The following is a 24,026-nucleotide window of genomic DNA, read 5'->3' on the forward strand; positions in this document are numbered from 1 at the left end:
TGGACAGTTTCTTATTTGACTATCGCAGCACACCTCACTGTACGACCGGTAAAACGCCAGCGTGGCTGTTGTACAAGCGAGAACTCCGAACGCGTTTCGACCAGTTAAGACTGTATACCTTCTAGCGCGGCGGCTGCATTCCGACGAGGCGACGCGACCTATGTTTCTCTCTCTTTTGCACTTCCTATTCGGCCTATTCTATCAACACCGGCGACATTGTTTTCGCCGGGCGCCGACACCGCTGTTTCCAACGGCCGCGGTCCGATTTATTTTATTTTAAATTATTTTAGTTTTCTATTATAATGTTATATCCTACTCTAAACGCTTAAATATTTCAATCTACCGACTACTTTTACCTAGACGACCATAATTTTTAACTTTTCCTTAATTTTTCTAAGTTCACGCAAGAGGGAACAGGGGTTTTTATATAATTACCCCCCTCTTTTTATACCGGTATCGGATAGCCCTAGGACCACCGATCAATCGGCCTGCACTGCGTTTTTCCGAGTATTAACCCCTTCTATCAAAGGGTGGCCTTATCTCGAGAACGGGAGGGGAAGGGGGAGGGGGGTCCCTCCACCAGGGGGAACTTTCGTTCCCCTATCACAGGTACCCTCCCGGTATTCCACCCCCACACAAGATCACGTCCTCAGAATTTTCTTTTGTACCGGCGCCTTTCCGGACACCCGGTATGCACTAAAAATCAAAGTTATCCGGTTTCTTCGAGTGGCGGCTCGTTGTAAAGCCCAGGTAGGGTACTCCGAGTCCCTCCGGTCCCTTTCCCCGCCGGACGCAGATATAGGCCTTCTACTACCGATATCTCGTAAGGGAGTGGGGATATTCGAAATTTTTCAACAGGGGGAAGTAGACTTCTCCCTCTCACCCCTTGGTTGTTCCTTACCCTCTGAAATACTTATATATAAATTTTAATCCCGATCTGCCTATTTTTCCTTACTACTTCGTATCTATACTTATCACTAATTTCTATACTCTATGCTCTAAACCTATGTACTCTCTTCTCTACATCTATATACACGTACTTATTTGAATATTTCCTGCCGGATGACTATGTTCGAATGTTGTAATTGTTTATACTTTCGAACTTAGTCTCTCGGCACTTCAAATCTATCAGTTATTGCTACTCGAGACCTAGTGGTAAATAGTTTAACTTTATTTTCAAACTCTATTTTCCCTTCTTTTAATTAATTTTCTTTTCTTTTATTTGCAGAGGATCCTTGCCCCCTTCATACTACGTGAGTGAAGTTTCAAGAATTTCTTCCCAGCTGTTTATCTGTATTGAATGTCATTCCTCTAACTATTGTTAATTAATTCAGGTTCTTGTGCTGTTAGACACACTGTGTATGTAGTGTAGGGCACGGACGTAACGGGTTTGACACGGAATCCTTGGGGAACTGAAAACTGTTTGTTTTGGTGTGCTCCGTGTACGTTCTGCCGTTGGAGACGTTTTGAATTCGACGAAACGGACAAATTCGGTAGCCGTACCGGTGACGTGTGACGTCATTTCGCCGGCGACGCGTGTGCTCGCGCGTTACCGCGAAGACGAGTCGTGTATTAGACGTAGATCGAACCGCACGCGTTAGGCCAAGCGAGGCGCATAACTTAGCTTTCGGTCATTTTCGATTCCGTGCATTCTGTCTCGTTTCTCCGTGACTCTCGATTCCGATAGAGATTTTCGTAACACTTGCGGTGCGTTATTTGAGACTGCGTAACCACCGCGTGCGTGTACCGCTTTGTTATCGCGAAGGCGAAAACCTCTCGTGCGTTCTTTGTATCGTTTTTTATTGAGAATATATTTAGACTGCTCAATCGAGCTATTTAATACAAATCTCAACTTTCTTCAACAAATACCGTCTATTCTACCGATTCTCCCACTAAGGAAGGAATTCCTAGAGCATCTCTCGACCACCTTGCGAATTAATGAAATTCAGTTGATATCCCTAAATTTCGCGTGAGGCTCCAGGTTGAACATGTGCTTTATGAAAATTTCTACTATTTCAATTTCTGTTCTGATTTTAATTTTAATTTTAATTTTAATTTTGATTTCGATTTACTATTTAATAATTGATATTTAAAATTTTTTATTGCAATCTGTCTTGTCTGTACGAATAATATTAATAATAATAATGCCCTTATATTCAGGAAGCTGTATCTTTTCTATGTTCTTGAATAAATTTATATTTAAATTGACTTGTCCCTACTCTATTCTTGAATTATCCCTGCTCTGAAACGTTTTTAATTTGTTTATTAACCGACTGTGAAGAGATAGGTGTGTCCTTCAAACTTTATCCTCCCGCACTAGCCACGCTTGCTTATTTATTTCTTTAACTTCCAATTTACTAATTTAATTATTTAATTTCTTTCGATATTTTTTTTTTTTTTATTTCTTTCACGACACTGTATGGGGGGAGAGTTAACGTAGACACGGGTCTTAAACCTCTTATTTAAACTTTTAATTTAATAAAAGTACAAGAGTCTCCGCGCTCGGCCCCCTGTTACTTTCATAAATATTATTATTTAATTAAAAATTTTTTATATTGAAAGCAACTTTCTCATTTATTTTCGTCGAGTCACGGGTAATCGGCACGGGTGTCAGCTATCACAAAACTTGCAACTTGTTTTAACTTATCGCGAAAAAATAAATTATCAAGTCTTACCCTGCCTAACGGTTACACGTTTCCCTCCGTTTCTCTTTCCCTTTTTCGGCTTCCTTTCGCCTTTCACACCTACGGCTTCCTCTCTCCTCGGAGTCGAGATTATTAGCCCTTTCGGCGAGGCTGACGGGCTGAACCGTCGACCGCGGAAAGCGGGGACAGTTGTGCCCGGATGCAGTTCTTTTAACAGACACCTCTCTCTTCACAATTTACACTTCTAATTTCTACTGCTTCTATGTTTCACGTTTTTAAGATAATGATATTAATTACTTAAGACTTTCTATCACTTCACTCTTTAGTTTTCTACCAGAACTCGCTTCTATTTTATATTCACTTAGATCGATTGCATTTCCATCTAAGTTTTAGCTACTAAACATTTACTATTAATGACTATGTACCGCACTCTTTCGCGTTCCACATCTATCTAATTTGAATATTCTCCACACCCGGTTCGTTGGAGTCGCGGTTTTCCCCTTCCCTTGCTTCAATTTTGATTTTAGTCGTTTACCGTTTACATTTTCTCTTATTCGGTTATATACTTCGTAACCTTCTAAGCGCTAAATATTTTGCCCCCCCCCCCCCCGTCTGCCTTCACCTTCCGTAGCCGTTAGTCACGGAGTGTATCGCACGTCCTCTCTATTTTCTTTTTTCCTTTTTCGACTTGTTTGTTCCATGGGTTATTTCCCTTCCAGTTAACCTTATGCGTTCTTGCCGAAAATATCGCCAGGAGCCATAAAAACGGTTGTTTCAAACAGAGTACGTTACCATTTGCTGAAAATCAGTTCTACTCTCTTCCCTCCGTTTCTTACAACGTTCCTTCTGCTTACCCTTAATTTTTATTTTAACTTCAATTTTAATCCCTATACTTTCAAGCTTTATGTTCTTACTTTATAATTTCATGATCAACTCGTTTCTAGTTTCCTGGCTCCACCTCGTTTACATTTTAATTTCGCATTTCCAACTTACTTTTATTTTATTTTTATGGGGTCGTTCGCCCCCCCCCCCTTTACCTCGTCTGTTCTCGCCATTTGATTTTCCCTTCTCGCATTATTATTTAAACATTTACTCGCTTACTCATTTAACCAGTTAGTTTCCTATTTCTTTTCTCATTTCCCGCCGGTTTATCTCGTTTATCGTCCCTACTTTTGGATCTTGCACCGCTTTTTTGAATACCTAAATATACAGGGTGGCCCACATAACTCTGAACAGCTCAATATCTCGAAAACTATGTCATCGATTTTAAAGTTCTTAGTCTTAAATTCCATGGAACTGAAGGGCCTTTCTGACTACATAAACGTGAAGTGGCCTCCCTTCCCCTTTAACGGGGGAGGGGAGGTACCTTTGTAATTTTAAATGGAACCCCCTATAAAATGTTACATATTTAGATTCTACCGGAAAAAACAAGTCAATTTTGTCTGAAACATTTTTTTGTCAGATACTTACATGATGAGATATAACAGTTTGAAGTTTCGTGTTGTAGGTACTTGAAGCGCTCGGAAATAGCGTTATGGAATTATACGCGCTTGAGTCCTTTGCTTATTCGTGAAGAAATAAAATGTACTTTAAATTAAATGTTCAAACTGTCCACCACGGGCTTGTAAACATTTATTTACTCGAAACATCAGCGTACTTAACTAACAAATTGAAAACATATTCCTGGGGTAACAACCCCTCGCCGGCCTCTCGCGTTGCTCGCAGCCCTGGCTCGTAACAATATATACCAATATACCTTTTATATGTTTCTATTTTTATTTTTCTTTTTTCCTTTTTCATATCTCTTGTCTTCCGACAATTGAACCGTCATCTTTCCTTACTACCTCTTGCCTGCATTTTTATTACAGAACTCCTCCCAGCGATCGTGGGGTTTCCTCTGCCCTCCCCCCCCCCCCTCCCCGGGAGAAACCTTTGTGTTCTTTTTCTTTTTCTTACTGATTTTCTTATTGATTTCTGCCTTTTTCTATCATCTGGAATCGGCAAATTTCTTTAAGCCTCCTGTAGCTTCCTTTATCCACTATTATTGTAATTTTATTTTTTATGCAATTTCTTGATTTTAATTTTCGAAAAATCTCTTTCCCCAGATCCCCTACTCGATTTTATGTTCTATACCGGTCGTGAAGGTCCGTCGGTCCTCGCACGTCCCTGGGAGCAAGTTTTTCGTGCTCCTTTTTTTATAACTTTTTTCGTTCACCTTTCCTTCTTATGAACTTCTAACCCCTTATTCCTTGGTCCCTTTTCCATCTTTTCCCCTCTAGCTTTTCTTTACTTTTCTAATTTTCCCCTTACTTTATTAATATAAAAATTTTTTCTCTTTTCAGGATTTTGAAAGTTCAATTCTCGGAATATCTGGATCCCTAGGTCCTTAATTCAACTATGCAATTTCGTTGCTCGTGGAGGTCCTCCGGCCCTTCTACGCCCTTGGGAGCTGTTTTTTCGTGCTCCTTTTGTTATAAATTTTTCCCTGAAAACATTTTACCTTACAAAATTCGGGCCCTTTGTTCCTTAGACTCTCTCTTATCTATTCCCCTTAGAGTTTTTTCTTATTTATTACTTTTCCATTTTTTAATAACTTATTGGAGTTCCTATTTTGACCCTATTTTGAGTTTTTCTAATTCCTGTGCTTTCTTACGCTTTTAATTCCTTACGCCTTATATTTAATAACTTATTACTTATTATTTTTAGACCTTCGTGTAATCGCCCTATGGTGTCGACTCGTGTTTGAAGGTCTTTGTAGGTGGTATTTTCTCGGTACGTTTCGGCGGGAGGGCGGTCTGTTCCCTCGATCGGTAATTCCCGGCCGTACGTTAAGTATGCTGGTGTTAATCCGGTTGCTTCGTGCCGGGCCGTGTTGTACGCAAACACTGCGGTTGCTAGGCTGCGATCCCAGGCTCGGTGATTGCCGTCTGTGGTTTGGGCTATCACTGTTTTTATTACCCGGTTTGTCCGCTCTACCGGGTTACACTGTGGTGTATACGGCGGCGTTTTCTTGTGTTCTACTCCATATTGTTGGAGGAGTTTACGGAACTCATGGCTTTCGAATTGCCGTCCGTTGTCCGTTATGACTACCCGGGGGCATCCATGTCTGAGGAATATGAGTTCCTCGAGTGCTCTGGTGACTGCTGGGGCGGTTGCCTGTCGGAGTGGTCTTGCTTCGGTCCACTTCGAGAATTTATCTTGCAGCATGATGATCGTGCTGTATCCTTGGCTGGTTCGGGGGAGCGGGCCTACCAGGTCGACTGTTATGACGTCTCCCGGAGCTATTGCCGGGGTGGAGAACATTTCCCCGGCTGGTGCCTGTTGCAGTGCCTTGTATTTTAGGCAGCTGAGGCAGCGACGGACGTATATTGCTGCGTCGCGTCTCATTCCCGGCCAGAAGTATCGCTGGCCGAGTCTGGCCAGTGTTTTTGCCCTTCCGAGGTGTCCTGCCTTGGGATCGTCATGCATTTTCCTTAATACTTCGTTCCTTTCGGCTGTCGGGATGCAGCGCTTCCACTCCCATTCGGTGTTTAGTCCCGCATTGTCCGGTATGTGGCGGTACAGGTTTCCCTGGTGTATTTTGTATTCCGGGAGTTTCTTGGGATCTTCCCTTACGGTGGCTCTTACTCTTTCATACCACGGCAGTTTGGGTGGTTCGAGTGTGTTCGCCACTTCTGGTTGGCGGGAGAGGGCATCGGCCACCAAGTTTTGCTCTCCCTTGCGGTAACGGATGTCGAAGTCGTATTGCTGCAGTTCGAGGCCCCAGCGGGCTAGTCTTCCTGATGGGTTATCCATCTGCTGCAGCCATTTGAGTGCCTGGTGATCGGTGATGACCGTGAACTTGTACCCCTCCAGGTATGGTCTCATTTTCCGTATGCCCCATACTACTGCAAGACACTCTTGTTCGGTGACCGAGTAGTTTCTTTCGGCCTTGTTTAGTGTCCTGCTTGCATACGCGATCACCCGTTCCTCTTTGTTCACCTCCTGGGTGAGGACTACTCCTAGGCCGTTCTGGCTTGCGTCGGTTTGTAGGCAGAACGGTTGATTGAAGTCCGGACAGGCTAGGACCGGTGCGGTGGCCAGTTGCGTTCTTAAGGTCTCGAACGCCTGGTTCTCGGTTTCTCCCCAGTGCCATTTCTGGCGCTTCTGCAGTAAACGGTGTAGCGGTTCGGCCGTGTCTGCGAAGCGTGGCACGAATCGTCGGTACCAGGACATCATCCCCAGGAATCTCCGTAGTCCTTTGATGTTTGTTGGGGCTGGTACGCTTCGGATAGCTTCCACCTTGTCCGGATCGGTTCTGACCCCTTCTCGTGTGACCAGGTGTCCGAGGTAGCGGAGCTCAGTGCGGCAAAACCGGCATTTCTCTGTGTTCACTCGTAGGTTTGCTTGCTGTAGGCGTTGTAGTACCTCTCGTAGGTTTGTCAGGTGTTCCTCGAATGTAGTCCCGAGTACTATTATGTCATCGAGGTATGCGAACGCCCGGGGCTCGAGTTGCGGGCCGATTATTGTGTCCAGTAGCCGTTGGAATGTTGCTGGCGCTGAATGTAGCCCGAATGGCATTACTTTAAATTGGAACAGCCCGCGCCCGGGAACGGTGAATGCGGTGACCGGTCTGCTCTTTTTTGCCAGTGGTACCTGCCAGTACCCGTTTGCTAAATCGATTGTTGACAGGTATTTTGCCCCCCTGAGTTTTCTCAGGGTAGTCTAGTCTAGTCTGTAAATAGTTGTGTTTTTTTATAAATAGTGTAGTCTAGTCTGTAAATAGTTGTGTTTTTTTGTAAATAGTGTAGTCTAGTCTGTAAATAGTTGTGTTTTTTTGTAAATAGTCTAGTCTTTTGTAAATAGTAAACATATGTGAATGTTAATAATAATGTGTGTACATAATGTACAGATTATTTATTATGTTTGCAATTAAATAAAATTTCAAATATTTAATTAGATATTTCATTATATATGCAAATGGTCACGATTTCCTATACCCTATACTTCCATGCTAATCCGTTTCATTAACACTATTCCTACCGCAACCGGTCAAATGATCGTTTTTAAAATTTCGATTAGAATTTCCTATATACAACGTAATTGAATCGCCTTTAAACTTCACGACGTTTCCTAAAATATGTGTATAATACATTTTTCAATATTTAATTCTTTTTTTATTGTTTATTTTCTAAGAAAAATTTGTAGTCTGTCTAGCCTACCACGACCGGTCATTTGACCGGTAGAACGATTTATATCTTTTTGTAATAGTATTCTTTCAAAGACTCAATTCCGAAACTATAAAGTCGTTACAAACGAAACGTAATGCAGTTGTGGCATGATTTTAGCCGAAAAGTGCCTTCCAGGGACTGCTTTACGGCCCTTCAAAGTGTTTACAGTTCTCGCTCGCCTATCGGCCTCGCGGTGTTTATTTGCCTGATTGGTATCCGAAGCGGTCCAGAACCTCGGATTTTCTTACACCGTCTTATCTACTATGACTGTAAAATAAATAAAATCATAGCCGAAGGAGATGCCTAGACGTCTTCGAAACTGCTGTAGACGGAACTGTTTGGCAAGAAGTAAAAGAAGGGTCTAATCCTGGAAGAGCACCTATTCATAATATTTTTAGGGGAACATCAGGCCAAACAGGGTATAGTAAACGAAATATTATGCGGTGAAAACGAATAAAATATATATTATATACTCCTAAATAAAAGAAACTATATTTTTATACTGTCAAATTGGCTATTATCTTCATTCTATATTAAAAAATATAAGTTGTGCTAAAGACCGGTCATTTGACCGGTCGCGGTAGGAATAGGTATACGTGAAGTGTCGGTAGGAATAGTGCGAATAGGAATAGGTAGGAATAGGCACACCGCGTATATGAAAGTCACAGTGGGGAGTGGATGGTGGAGTGGGAGTTGTGAGGTTCGCAGCGCCTTCCGCGGCCAGTCGAGCTGCGCGAAACGGTACGGTTCTCTCGTGGTGCAGAGTGTACGTATCATTACAATTAATATTATACTCAATTTATATTAATTAGAGATTTTGTATATCAGATTTATATGTTAGTTACATATTTCATAAAAAACAATTAAGCTGTACGTTCTAATCTTGGTTAAAAAAAATAATGTGTACATAATGTCAAACACGTACTCGACAGATTACAGCCACGTGCGTGAATGTGAAGTTAAACTGAGATAAATCCATGAAATTCAGAAAAATAAAAACAGTCAGTAGTGGTAATCATACGCAGAGTGCAGTGAAATAAATAACAAAACGTGTGCGAGTGGTCTTTACCCCGTAAAAGTCGTTTAAAAGGTTAATTGAATGTGTTGAAGTGCATTGACACGTGTTCGTACAAAGCCACGTGCTCGAAATTTAAAATCGTTAAGTAGACAAATTTAATCGAATAAAAAGATTTACTCGCCATATGCACAATATTAAGTATCTTATTATTAAGAAATTAGGCTACATAAAATTAGTTCAATATAGATTTACAAGTGGTTCACCGAGTGATATGGCCATGTTATGTAATAGGTTAGGTTGCTACTCTGACAAGTGTATGGTCACAATACAGTGTATGGTATACAATACATATAAGAAAAATAAGTATACCTTAGTTTATAAAATGAATACATTACAATATAGTTTATATATACATAGTAAGTTGGTAAAAGTCACCATACGTAGATTTAATCTGCTGAAGAAAAGGTCAATATCGCGTCGATAAAATATTATTCTAGTTATTACTATATATATCACAGAAATAAACATATAGCATAAGCTATATATTTAAATATTAATAAATACAAGTAACTTCTAATAAGCAACAGTAATAGTGTTGGATTCCGGGTTTGGAAATCGGGTACAACAGTTTATAATAAAATCGAGAAGAGTTTTATTTAAGTGTATACACGGTGGCGAGTTTAAGGTACAACGATTTAACCTTCTGCACTGAAATATGCAAGAAGAAGTTCTGACTCTGTTTCGACGGGCTGCTACATATATGTAGCTTTTGAGAGGAAAATGTGGAAGGGAGTAGAAAAGGCTTGTTGTGGAAAGGATGACGTGGAAGAGACAAAGTCTAAGGGTCTGTTTGGTTCTGATGATTCAAGGGTTTTGGCTGACGTGTCTATGGCATGATTATCATGATGCGTTGGTGTTTAACTAGAGCCTAGGGTTATCGGGTATACAACACCTCCCCCCATTAAAATTGAAGACGATGAGAAAAGGAGTCTTCAATAGGATGAACGCAATGTCTTAGAATTAAATCGCGGAACTAATAATAAAACATAATACAAAATGAATATATAATGAAATACAATTGAGTAACGTAATTATAAAATGATTACAATATTTGAATGAATTTGTTAGAACTAAAAGTGTACATAAGTAAAGGATTATTAGATCGATATACATAGGTGCTTACTTGCTAAGATCAACATATGAGATATTTCGCAGTAGCTAGAGGAGTAAAAATGATATATGTGAACCAGCTAGTAAAGTATAAATATGGAATTATTCGAGAGGTCTAGAATATATGTATAAGATAGAATAGTGAGAAGTAGAAAAAGAAAAAAAAATGTATGGCTTATTGGATATAAATAAATTAACACAAATGACTATATACAATTTACAACGGTGTAGTGCTCCTACGTGATGGGGTTCTTCCTCGGGTTCGTGCTGATTGAGCGTCTCCCTGTGGTTCTTCTGGAACGGTGTATATTATACGGGCGACGTCTCGATTTCGATCATAAGAGACCAAATCCCGGGTAAGGTTGTGTTCCGAGTGTACATCGGATTGGAAGTTGCAATTTACAAAGTTTTTTATCATCGGAGGAATGGTATCGCCATTACGCGGATTTTTTGTAAAGCAAAATACGCATTTCAACGAATTTAAACAACCGATCCAACGGCAACAGTTCATGCAGACCATTAAAAATATTATCGCTCCGATAACCGATAATCCAATAGTGTACCATTTGGTATGTTGCACTATAAATGGTTTATTCAATTGGTCCGTTACTATTTTATCAAAGTCGCTTAGCTTTTTGTTGGCATATCTTAATTCGGGCAAGTCTATGTTCGTTAATTTGACCGGAGTTAATTGGATCAGGACCGTCTTATTGAATCTTCGTTTGAGGAGACAGCAATCATCGGTAGTGATGTCAAGTTTTGGTACATAGTGTGATATGTTCCGACTTGAGCTGCTGGTTGTTTCCAACACGAAGAGATCCGTGTATCCTTTACAGGACGGTTCCAATTGAAGTATTCCAGTTTGGTGTAGTACTATATCCTCCATGTGGTTGGGATTGTTGTCACACAGGACGTTTACGAAATTGTGATTTTTGGCCCACTATATGGTGTAGCATTTCATCTTTCGCAGTGATATCAGATAATTGATCTTCTATTATTTTTAATGTTTGTTCATAGTGAAAGTTCGCGTAACTAGTTTTTGACGATTCTTTTGATACCAATGTACAGAGATCTTGTGATTGAAGGAAATGATGCCTTGCCTTTTCAAATGCTTCATTTAAATGTGTGAAATTTACGTAACTAAGTAGCGTTAATGTAGCCTTACCGATCTTTGCTTCGCCTAAATTGTTATAAAATATTCCACTCGATAGGTTATGAGGAGTATTGTTATAAATATAGCATACTACGTAAGGAAAAAGGAGGAGGAAGATGATTAAATTGTTAAGGGTCCGCATCTGAAACAAAATGTTTCAATAAGTTGGTATGGTATCGTTTTTTGCGTGTGCCTATTTCAATTTCTACTGTTTTATCAGAAAATGTTCTTATAATCTTGTATGTTTCTTTGATAGATTGGCCTTTCCTTGTTTATTATAAATACATATTAGATCGCCCGGATTAAGTTCTTGTGGGTTAGCCTTTTTATCATAGTAAGTTTTACTTCTCTTTTTTGAATTGATTATATTTTCTCGTGCTGTTTTGAATGATGTATTTAATTTGTATTGCAAGGATTTAATATAGTCGTCATAGGTATAATGGAATTTGGGTTCTTGGACGATAGATGATGGCAAATATGCTTTAAATCCAAACAGTAGTTCGTATGGTGTGTAGTTAGTTGTTTTATGAAATGACGTGTTATAGCTGAACATGGCAAAAGGTAAATAATCGTCCCAGTCTGTTTGATTTGGTTTTACATAATGTTTAAGGTAATCTTTTAAAGTTAAATGAGATCGTTCGAGTGCTCCATTGGTTTGAGGGTCATACGGAGTAGTTGACAAGTGTTTTGTTTTAAATAATTTGGTTAGGTTGTTACGTTGTAACGAGTCCGTTTCCCGGCGGAACTCGTACAACGGTTCCTCGCGGCCGAATTTGGCTCGCCGTGCCAAGGTTCGCGGCGGGATAACGCGAGGGTTACGGCGGGACACGGACGGTCGGGCACGGGTGACTAACGACACGACTCTTCTAAATGTTCGTCACTGTCCCGGCTTCGCCTTTCGGGGGTCGGCGGTCGCGGTTCGGGTCTCGCGCGCGTGTCAGGTCACGGCGGGGTCATGGCCGTACGCAGCGGCGTATCCGCACCAGGGCAACCTCGGCGGACGGAGAGACCGTGCCCCTGGACGGCCGGCGTTTCGCCGGTCGCGGGTGGTTCGCTCTCCGAGGGTGTAGGGTGGAGGCGGAGACGTCGGGTTTGACGGGAAAGAAGGTTACTTACCCTGGTTCCGGTCCTCGATCGCTCGGCGTTCGGGTCGGCTCTCCAGGCGGTCCAGTACGCAGCGGCGTATGTCGGGGTTCGCGGGTCGCGGAAAATTAGGCACACTCGCGCTGACAAATTCGCGGGTATAGAAATACTCTCGCGAGTCGTGTTCGGCGGGCGGCTTCTCGGCGCCGCAAAAGAACTATTCCGGTCGTGATCGGGCGGTCGGTATCGGCGGCTAGAAAAACGGCACAGATCGTAGATCTTTTCGCGATGACGGCGGAAAGCCAAAGAGACCGTTTTCCGGCTCGTCTCTCTCGTCCTGCTAGGCGAGGGGGTGCGGTGCGGTACGGTTCGCGGCCGCCTTTTCCGGTGTCGTCATGCATCCGGCGCGACGGTATCGCATCATGGCGGGTTCCGGTTCCCGCCAAGATTGGTTCGGTGGTGCGGGGATCGCGGGGGGGCGCTCGCGGGTACCGGCGGATCTCGGTATCCGTCGGTCGTGTTCGGGGGTTCGAGTTCGGGGCGCGTACAGCTAGGAACAGGCTTGGCGCGGTCAGGTCTGTTACAACGTATGGAGACGTTCTCCACGTTTATTTCGATTAGAATTTCTAATCTCTTTTCTGAGAAGGAAAAGCGTCCCAACAGGCCCCTTTTATTAACGAAAGATACTGTATGCCTTCTTTATATCAAAATCTCTAGACACTCCCTTCTGGCATCCGTTAATCAATATTCTGATAGGAAATAGCCCGGATAACCTTCATTAACCCCTTTCAACGTAAATCTAACCGAGGCCTGCTTTTCATTAGAAGTGACAAAAAATGTGACTGTGACCCTACGCGACATCAAATCTTAAACAGAGTACCCCTTTCATTTTCAAGGTATATAAACCCATTCGTTTTCATCCTCTTTGGTTAGTCGAGAAGCGGTTCAGTCAAGATTCAGACGCGGTTTAGTACTCGTGTAGTCACGTCGCGTCAAGTCTAGTGAGATCGGGTTAAAGTCCCTTTCGAATCAATTCGTAACCTTATAGATTCCGCCAGTTCGGTATATATTCTATTTGGCATTCAACAATCGCTATCTAACCCCGCATTGCCAGTGCATCAACACCGTGCATCATTAGGTAACAATTTCTCTAATTGTACACTTACTACATCCACTCGCGACACAAACAATTACACTTGTAACTATTCCAAATCAGAATATATTTGTCTTGTTTGTTAACTCGCGTAATCTACAACCTTTAATTATTGCCTGATATCCTAATCTAATAATTGAACGTTCCCACATGATACAATCTTACCGCTCGGATGGTATCAATTAAATTATATATATAAGACAATTATCATTAACGGGTGGAAACAATAAACTGAAATTTATTTCTGTGTAACAAAGTTTAAATTTTATTTACTCGTTCTAACGACTATTTACATTATATACAATCTCACCTGTAACAAAGAAACGACAATTCAAGCTTATTATTATCTCTCCCTTATTCTCTCTATCACTTATAACTTTTAATTATTCGATAACCGTTGTTATTGTGATATCGATCTCGGCACGTGTCTTCTTATCTCCTGTTCTCTTTGTCTGCCGCTATACTCCCCACTCTCCACATTCCTCGGTATGTACCTGTACTTGTCACTGGCGCGCAACGTACAGAGCGCGCTATATTTCAAATGAAGAAATTATATTTTCTTTACATCTCCCCCCCTTCAGGGTGAGAATTGCCAAGGTGATTCTCATCCATATCTTTACTATTCTTCTTCATCTGTGCCTTCCTGTGTTTCTGATACTGGAATAAGTTTCGTTACATGAAATAAATTTGTATCGATTTTTCTACCGCTCATTTTTATCTTGTATAATGTGTCCGAAACTTTCTTTATTATATGGAATGGTCCAATCCTTAAATTATCTAGCTTCTTCCTGTTTAGTTTGTTTCCGTTTTCAATATATACTAAATCTCCTATATTAAACTCGTGACGTTTCCTGTTTTTGTCGAACAAATTTTTATTATATGTGTGAGATGTTATTGTCCGTTCTAATGCTGTTTTTCTATCTCTAATCCAACTCTCCCTATTTATCTCCCTCCGTAATTCTTGAGGTAGGGTGCTAGTGTTTTTACCCTCTAATAAATACGCTGGTGCAAAGCCTGTTACTGAGTGTTCGGTTTCATTGTACTTATTTATGCACTCTCTTGCAATCGACGTCCAAGCTTCTCTCTTTTCTCATTTAGCCTGCACCTCATTTTATTCACTAATGTTTGATTTAGCCTCTCATTTAAACCGTTTGAGAACGGAGTATTAACGGCTGTAAAAACAAGTTTAACATCATTTCCCTCCAGGAATTCTTTAAACTCCTTCGAGTTTATCCCTGGGTATTGATCCGTAAGTATCATGTCGATTTTGTCCGTTTCTAATACCATTTTCACTAGTTTAATGAAATCTGTAGCATTTTGTGTTTTTGATGTCAGAATGTACGCATATCTGGTAAAATGATCGACCAGTAGATGAAGGTATTTTTTTGTTGATCTCTGTCCTCCAAAGCCTCCAATCGTGTCTATCGACATTATTTGAAACGGTTTTGTTGCTGGTCCCAGGTGGGACATTAGCCCATACTTATCTTGGCCTCTAGATTTATTTCTTATGCAGATTTCACAATTTTTACATATCTTCCTTATATTCTCTATAAGGTTTTTTGCTGTATAGTAAGGACATATTTTATAAACCATCTGTCTAACTCCAATATGGCACCACTCCGAGTGTATCTCTTTGATCATTCCTATACTAAATTCTTCAGATAAAATAATCTTCTCTTTATTTTTAGTTTTCCTATAAAATATTTTATCTCGCTCTATTAGTTTTGTTTTTATTCTCTGTAAAGTGCTATTATTTTCCTGGTCTGTTCTTATTTCGTCTATTTGTACTAAATTTATTATCTTCAAAATATCTTCTGTATTATTATTAGATTCTATTACTGGGTTCCGGCTTAAGCAATCAGCCTCTGCATTATCTTTTCCTGGGACATAATGTATTTGAAAATCATACTGAGATAAGTAGTAGGTCAGCTCTCCTAGCTCTTCGTCTACTCTAGCTTTTATGTTCATATCTTTGAGGGGTTTGTGATCAGAGTATACATCAAAATGTCTTCCAATCAGCCAATGCTGCCAGTATTTAACTGCTTCTTTAATAGCTAGGCATTCTAGATATATGGCTTTTCTTCTCTTCTGACTTTCGTTCAATTTTTTTGAAAAGTATGCCACTGGTCTATCTTTTCCATCAGATTGTTTCTGTTTTAGTATTGCACCAATGCCTTCTATCGATGCATCTGTGAAAATTTTTATTGGCAGATCCTTATCAAAGATTTCTAGCACCGGTTGCGAGCATAGTAGATTTTTTATATCTCTAAACGACTTTTCACATTCTTCTGACCATATAAACTTCTCGTTTTTTCTTAATAATTTATGTAATGGATCTAAGATTATTGAGTTTCTTGGTATGTATTCATGATAAAAGTTTACTTTTCCCAGGAATTGTCTAATATTTTTCTGTGTTCTGGGTGTTGGAAAATTTCTGATTGAAATTAAATTATCCTTAATTGGTCTTACTGTATTATTTTCTATTATGTGTCCGAGATATTTTGCTGTTTTTGATGCGAATTTACACTTTTTGAATTTCAATCTAAAGCCCTCATTGATTATTGCCTCTAATACTTTCTCTATATGCTTCATATCAATATGCTGTCATCAATATAATTTTCTGAGAATTCTTTGAGGTTATGTTTTCTCAAAATGTTTGATAAAATTCTCTGAAAAATCGCTGGTGAGGTTTTCAATCCGAAAGGTAAGCACGTCCATTGGAAGTGTCCATCCTGTGTAACAAATCCTGTTTTTTTTCTGTCTTCTATACGCAGTGGAATAGACCAAAAAGCGGAATTTATATCTAATGTAGTGAAATATTGGCAGTCTCTTGTTTTTATGATTAGATCGTCTTTCAGTGGAAATGGTTGAGCTTGTGGTATGATTATCTTGTTTAAATCTCTAAAATCTATACAAAGACGAGATTTCTTTCCTTCATCTCTCTTGAAAGCTAACGTTACTGGTGCAGCGAAAGGGCTATACGATTCTTCAATCAAATTTCTTTCTAGTAGTCTTGCCACTTGCGTTTCGATCTCTGTTCTATCTTCCATTGAACATCTGTATGGTCTTTTGCTACAGTATTTATCTATTATCAGGTCGATTCTTGCTTCGTAATCCTTCACTATACCAATGTCGTATTTGTCTCTTGCAAATACGTTTTTATACTTTTCAATTAATTGTTCTATCTTAGTTTTCTTCCAATTATTTAAATGGTTTAGATTGCTTTGAAATTCGTCTATCTCCATATGTTCATTGAAATTGACTGAACATTGTTCAATTGCCTGAGAGCCTACGACAATACATCGATAGGACAAGCCACCTAGTCTATTGTACGCGCGGAGTCATTAAGGAAAAATACGAGGTCCACGCTGAAGAATTCATCAAGGAAATGGAGAAGGACGTTCTGGAAAACTTCATCGATGGATTACCGGATCGTATTGCCTTGAAGGTGTCGGCTCTCCTAAAAGATACAGAAAATCTGGAGGAAGCTTACGACGCTGAGCTGCAAATAGATAAGAAACTAAGAAATCGAAGACAATCGCCTCGGAATGAATCACCATCATGGTGGTCCCGCCGAGATTCTTTCGACCAAGATCCTCGTTATCGCGAACATGAAGTGTCGTATCCTCTATCTCCGAGCAGATATGATCGACACAGAGATCGACGCACGAGACCATCTGGTTTTGAGGAGGAAAGAGAAGAACGCGCTTCTGCCTGGACCTTGCATCACAGGAGCCCCTCACACTCCCCCTCTAATCGCTCCGAGTCATCACTGGGAGATGACGGAGAAAAACGGTATACGATTCTAAAGGGTACCGATAAAGATCGCATGTCAAACATGTATTGTTGGCATTGCGGAACTTCCGGGCACGACGGGGAATTCTGCAGGAATCGTCCCCGTAGCCCGCGATTCCGACGAGATTCGCGAGATTCGCGAGATTCGTCCGTGGAATCAAAGAAATTTTTAAACTACGATCGCGCTCACCGCACAGGCGACACGGTGAGCGAAAAGAAAGAAGATCGCCCAAGATCCGTCCGCTTCGAAGAGAAACCCTCATCAAGGAAGCACCTGCACCACGGATCAAAATTACGATCCCAGAACTGGAATCAGGAACGGGAGAATTTTTAATTGACGGTGGAGCGTCCGTAAATTTGGTAGTCCTCGACGCTCTAGAAAGAACAGCAGAGATTTCACGAGAGGAAATCGAAATAACTGGACTCACCACAACCCTGATTTTCACCGTAGGGACGACAATTCTTCATATCCATGAAGCCCCAGCAATATTTTACGTAGTAAAACACCTTGCCATAGAAGCAGATGGACTAATCGGAAGCCCATTCCTAAAACAAGAACAGGCTGAAATTTCCTATTACCATAGAACACTGGTATTAAAGAACAAACCTATCAGGCCTATTCGATTTTCAAATTATTTAGAAGCACCAGAAAAAACAACTAAACTCCGCATTCCAGCAAGAACCTCACAACAAATCGCTATTCACATAGCTAATCCGAAGATCAAGGAAGGCTACTTGCCCCGCATAAGAACACATGACCAATTGTACATAGGAGAAGCAGCTGTCATAAACGATCAAGGAAGGTGTCATGTTATGGGAACCAACACCAGCGAAGAAGACCTGGACATAGAAATAGAACCACAAATTTTGGAACCCTATGACATTGTAAGCACTTCCGACGAAGACATCTACTCAGAGGTACAAGGTCATGCTAATTTCAACAACAGAGAAGATAGGGCACAGGGAATCTCCCAAATGTTAAATCTCAAGCACTTGAACAAAGAGGAACTGTGCAGCATCACTGCTCTGATAAAGGAGTTTCCCGACCGATTTTATCTGCCCGGAGATAAGCTAGGGAAGGCCTCTGATTTCAAACATTCCATACACACGACCGACGAAATTCCAATAAACACACAACAATATCGCTATCCTCCGATACATCAACATGAGATAAAAAAGCAGATAGACGCATTACTATCCGAAGGAATAATAACTCCGTCGAAATCCCCATATAATTCACCTTTGTGGATTGTACCTAAGAAACCGGATGCACAGGGAGACAAACGTTGGCGTATGGTCATAGACTTCCGTGCGCTTAATGATAAAACAATTTCTGATAAATACCCGCTACCCCACAGATTACGGAAATATTAGATCGTCTCGGTGGAGCTAAGTACTTCTCCGTTTTCGATCTCGCAAATGGTTTTCACCAAATAGAGATGGACCCGAAAGATAGGCAGAAAACAGCCTTTACCACATCTAACGGACATTACGAATTTTCACGAATGCCGTTTGCTTTAAAAAATGCACCACCCACCTTCCAACGCCTCATGGATCAAGTACTAACTGGACTCCAGGGAACGGACGTGTTCGTTTACCTGGATGACATTGTGGTTTACGCATCATCACTACATGAACACAACGTTAAAGTCAGGAAATTATTCAATCGCTTACGAGAACATGGCTTAACCCTCCAGACTAATAAATGTGAATTTTTACGGAAAGAAGTTACCTACCTTGGACACATTATTTCAAGACAAGGAGTAAAACCTGACCCCAGAAAATTAAAAGCCGTCAAGGATTTTCCAACACCCACCAATCAGAAGAATATACAACGATTTTTGGGATTAGTAGGATACTACAGACGATTCATATCAGATTTCACCACTAAAGCAAAACCGTTGATTAGCATCTTGGGAAAAGAAATAAAATTCAAATAGGCAGAAGAACAGGAAAACAGTTTTAAACAATTACGTGAAGAACTTTGCCAAGAACCTATTTTACAATACCCCGACTTCAGCAAACCATTCATCGTTACAACGGATGCATCAGAACATGCCATTGGAGCCGTGCTTAGTCAAGGCGAAATTGGAAATGATCTACCGATTGCTTACTCATCACGCAGCCTCAATAAAGCAGAGAAAAATTACTCAGCTACAGAAAAAGAATGTTTGGCCATGGTTTACGCCGTTCAATATTTCAGACCGTATGTTTACAGAACCAAATTCACTCTTGTGACAGATCACAGACCTCTAGTTTGGCTACATTCTGTAAAAGATCCGACATCAAGACTCATGAAGTGGAAATTGAGACTTCTGGAGTACGATTATCAGTTTATCCATAAATCCGGAAAAACGAATAAGAACGCAGATGCTCTTTCACGCAACCCTACCATTTCTTGTTTACCACTTATTCGACGTGAACTTCGAGATCCCGATTTCAAGACCCAATTACCGAAGACACATGAAGACAGACCGGATTCAATTGGACTACGCGTATCAGACAATTACGCCGAGACCGAGAAAAACGACCGAAATATCAGGAAACAAGCAGTTCAGATGAAAGAGAAGAGCCCGCTCTTGGAAAAGTGCGACACTCTCCCATAATAAAAAAAAATCGGTCCCTTCCGAGCCTATCTCGAGAAGTGTTGATGCCAAATGAAGGCGAGAACACCACACACCATTCTTTACCCGCAGCAAACTCCACAGAAATTTTTTCTACAGATAAGAACCAAAGCTTATCTGATGATTTAATTTCGTTTGAAGAACCGCTCGAAAATACAGTTATTGAAAATACAAACAATTTGCAAGTGGATTTACGACCAGGAATTTTACAACCCACCATAATCCGGCTACCCACAAGCGAAACAAGTGCAAGGCAGTTACCTGACCGTACAGCGGACCCTTACCCATTCTTTGACACCGCTACCGACAGTTCTTCTACCGAAACTGACCTGGAAGCGCCGCCAAAACCAAAACAAAAGATCACCGTTTCTTCAAACACCTTCACAGCAAAAGAAGACAATTACGTGCATTTTATATCAGCCGACTGCAATTTAATAACTCCCATCGGAAAATTACTTTTGGACACCGAATTAATAAACAAACAGGAATTTCTAGCTGCAGGACCAAAGAAGGGACAAGTTGTAATTTCAAACAACGGATTATTTAAAACATTCAGCATAATAATTTCCGACAATTTTTATGATAAACCAAATAGAATGGACATAGTCAACGGATTGAAAACTCTCCAATCAGCTTTAAAAGAAAACAGGATCGAATCTTTTCGAATATCAGCCACCGGAGATTTGCATTGTAACGAGTCCGTTTCCCGGCGGATCTCGTACAACGGTTCCTCGCGGCCGGATTTGGCTCGCCGTGCCAGGGTTCGTGGCGGGATAACGCGAGGGTTACGGCGGGACACGGACGGTCGGGCACAGGCGGTTAACGACGCGACTCTTCTAAACGTTCATCACTGTCCCGGCCTCGCGGTTCGGAGGTCGGCGGTCGCGATTCGGGTCTCGCGCGCGTGTCGGGTCACGGCGGGGTCTTGGCCGTACGCAGCGGCATATCCGGACCAGGGCAACTTCGGCGGACGGAGAGCCCGTGCCCCTGGACGGCCGGCGTTTCGCCGGTCGCGGGTGGTTCGCTCTCCGAAAGTGTATGGTGGAGGCGGAGGCGTCGGGTGAACGGGAAAGAAGGTTACTTACCCTGGTTCCGGTCCTCGATGGCTCGGCGTTCGGGTCGGCTCTCCAGGCGGTCCAGTACGCAGCGGCGTATGTCGGGGTTCGCGGGTCGCGGGAGATTCGGCACACTCGCGGTTACAATTTCCGCGGGTTTAACAATACTCTCGCGAGTCGGGTTCGGCGGGCGGCTTCTCGGCGTCGCGAAAGCGCTAGTCCGGTCGGTATCGGCGGCTAGAAGAATGGCTCGGAAAAATACGTCCTTTCGCGGTGACGGCGGAAAACCAAAGAGACCGTTTTCCGGCTCGTCTCTCTCGTCTTGCTAGGCGAGGGGGTGCAGTGCGGTACGGTTCGCGGCCGGCTTTTCCGGTGTCGTCACGCATCCGGCGCGACGGTATCGCATCATGGCGGGTTCCGGTTCCCGCCAAGATCGGTTCGGTGGTGCGGGGCTCGCGGGGGCGCTCGCGGGTACCGGCGGATCTCGGTATCCGTCGGTCGTGTTCGGGGGTTCGAGTTCTGGGCGCGTACAGCTAGGAACAGGCCTGGCGCAGCCAGGTCTGTTACACCCCCCCCCCTTACGTCGCGGCGGCGAACGCGAGACAGTGGGCCGGTGCTGTCTTTTTACTTCGGCAGGTCGGGGTCTTACGTACTAAACTTAACCTAACTTATTCTAACGCGGAGCTGTACACTTAACCTAACGGAACTTAACCTACGCAGAACTGTACACTTAGTTCTAACGGAACTTAACCTACGCGGAACTGTACACTTAACACTACACTTAGCACTACTTAACCTATCTTAACCTACGTTACGGCGTCCGTTCACCCCCGCCGGGGTGAAGTCGCGGGTGCCCCGTGGGGCCACGTCCTCGCGCACCTCACTCGCTGTCGTGATGGCGTCCTGGCTGGCGGCGCGGGCGTGCTGGGGCCGGCTCGTCGGATAGTCTGGGTGCAGGCGGGCGGCGGAAGCATCGCTGCAGGTGGCCGTCGCTCCCGAACACCAGGCGCCAGCGCTCGAACCCGGGCGGCACCAGGACGTACGCCCGTCGTTTAGCGACTAGGCGCAGCGGCACCTCTTTTTTTTCCTAACTAATAACACTTCAATTTTTCATCTGTCTATTTGTTATTAATTAATTCCCAACACCTTTCTAGTTGTCTCTTTGTTCGAGCAATCAGCTGTTCGGTGCCGCTGTGCGTCCGCACGCACACACGGCAAATTAGCGACTGCCGAACATTGTTTGTATTGAGGACTCGGCCGTCGTCGCGGTTCGTCTCTCTCTCTCTCCCCGCACACTTCGGGCGGACCGAGTAGTTCGGGGTGCGCGGCGAGGGGAGAGAGCCCCGTCAATATACACGGCAATCCGTCGAGCCCTCTTCCTCTTTTCCGAGAATCGCAGTGACGATGACAATAAATCAGTTAGCTCTCCCACAAATTCCGACTTTATTTCTTGAACATTTCGCGATCGTAAGTTAAAGGTTCCAACGTTACGGAACCCAACGAAGATCCAAAACATTTGGTGCCGAAACCCGGGAATAGAGTGTGCCGATTTCTCTATTCCACTCGATCCACCGCAGAATTACGAAGAATTCTGTGCATCACCGCGAGTTCTGTTGTGCGCTTCCGTTGTCTCCTCGAGTGATCCGCGAGTGCATCGAGCATCTTCCGAGGCTCCGTCGCAGACAATCAGGAAGCACCTGAAAGGAATGGAGCAAAAGTGAATTCTTCGAATAGAATTCGTGAGACCGTTCTCGAAAAACGGTACTTAGACCGCGTGGCGAACCGTTACGGATTCGAATATTCCGTGACCTTCCACCGGGACACCAACCGTTCTCGAACCGACCGAGGCAAGGTGTTTACCGCGATACGCGTAAAGTCCGTTGTCTTTCGCGTCTCGATTAGTTTGTTTTTACGTTTCGTTTGAATTTTAACTGCCGAAACAATGCCGCAAACGTTCAGCGATGTAGTGGTCGCTCAGGAGGAGATCGCTGGCCGCATCAAGAACTGCATCGTCAATACCGACAAATTGGGGGCAGCGAAACTCTCCGCGGTCGTATTGCAGAAAAGAATCGAGTTGCTGGAGAGTTACTGGCGCAACTTGACCGCAAATCATAACGCTATGAGACCGATGCCAGGTCTCTTTCATTGGCTGTGTCTACAGCATATTTATCCATTATTCCGTTTATTTGCTCTGGCGAACGTAGATTCTTCAATACGGGATCGCGGGCGATAGCCATGCGCATCTTTTCTCTCCTATCAATTTGGGATCCAGTGGATAACGCCATTCCATAAGTCATCATTAGATTCTGCGAGATTATATCAAGCGATACGATGGGCGAGGAGCGGTCCGATATGGTATACTCCTCGGTCTGAAAAGTGAGTCCCAACAGGTATTCATCGCTATCGAACTTTATGTACATTCCGGGACGCGTCAAAGACGCCAAGAATTTGTGTAATCTGCCATCTCTATCGGTGCGTGAAGCATCCATCATGAACCTTTCAAGCTTTATCCCCTCCCTCATCATTTGAGCGGGGACTGCTTCCGTATTTAGGTGCTTCAAATCCAACGCTTTTAATCGATTTAAAGACTGCTGCACATTATGACTGAACAGAGCCTCTGGTGTAAGTAGAGTCACGTCACCCTTGTTGAAAGAAACGTCTTCGATATCGGAGGAGGACAACGCTTCCACCTTTTTCCGATAAAAATAATAACTCTTAAGTAACGTCTCAGCTGCAGCCCTACTCATTACTGACACTTCGTGAATGAAAAGAGAAGGGCTATTGATAACACTGTCCAACACCAAAAAAATTTTGCAATACCTGTTGGGTGATTCTTATACACTTTGTCATCCTAAAACCGAATCTGCAAGTAGAATTGCTCTATCACGCAACGTTTTCGAAAAATTTTGGTTTTTGTAAAAATGCCCGATTTTGATACGAAACGACGTGTTACGCAAAAACTAAACACGCGAGAAAGTTCAAATTTGAGTCAAGAGATAGAGGGGACTCTCCTCTACATATTCATATAGTCAATTATATTTTTATGTACTTCCTAATAGTTGTAAATGGTTGTTAAAGTTTGAAAATGTGCCGACGCGATTACTTTGTACGCTCTATTTT

At 42.5% G+C, this 24,026-nt stretch overlaps 1 long non-coding RNA gene across 1 annotated transcript in view; it reads left to right on the top strand.

Annotated features, from left to right (window-relative positions):
* LOC143363148 (uncharacterized) overlaps window positions 1–24,026 on the top strand; it is an 839,400-nt gene that overhangs the window by 334,309 nt on the left and 481,065 nt on the right. Inside the window, exon 2 of the long non-coding RNA XR_013083758.1 lies at window positions 9,461–9,814. This is a non-coding gene — a long non-coding RNA (uncharacterized LOC143363148). The remainder of the gene's footprint in view (window positions 1–9,460; window positions 9,815–24,026) is intronic.

The sequence above is a fragment of the Halictus rubicundus genome, unplaced genomic scaffold, assembly GCF_050948215.1.
Source record: "Halictus rubicundus isolate RS-2024b unplaced genomic scaffold, iyHalRubi1_principal scaffold0025, whole genome shotgun sequence".
Classification (NCBI taxonomy): domain Eukaryota; kingdom Metazoa; phylum Arthropoda; class Insecta; order Hymenoptera; family Halictidae; genus Halictus; species Halictus rubicundus.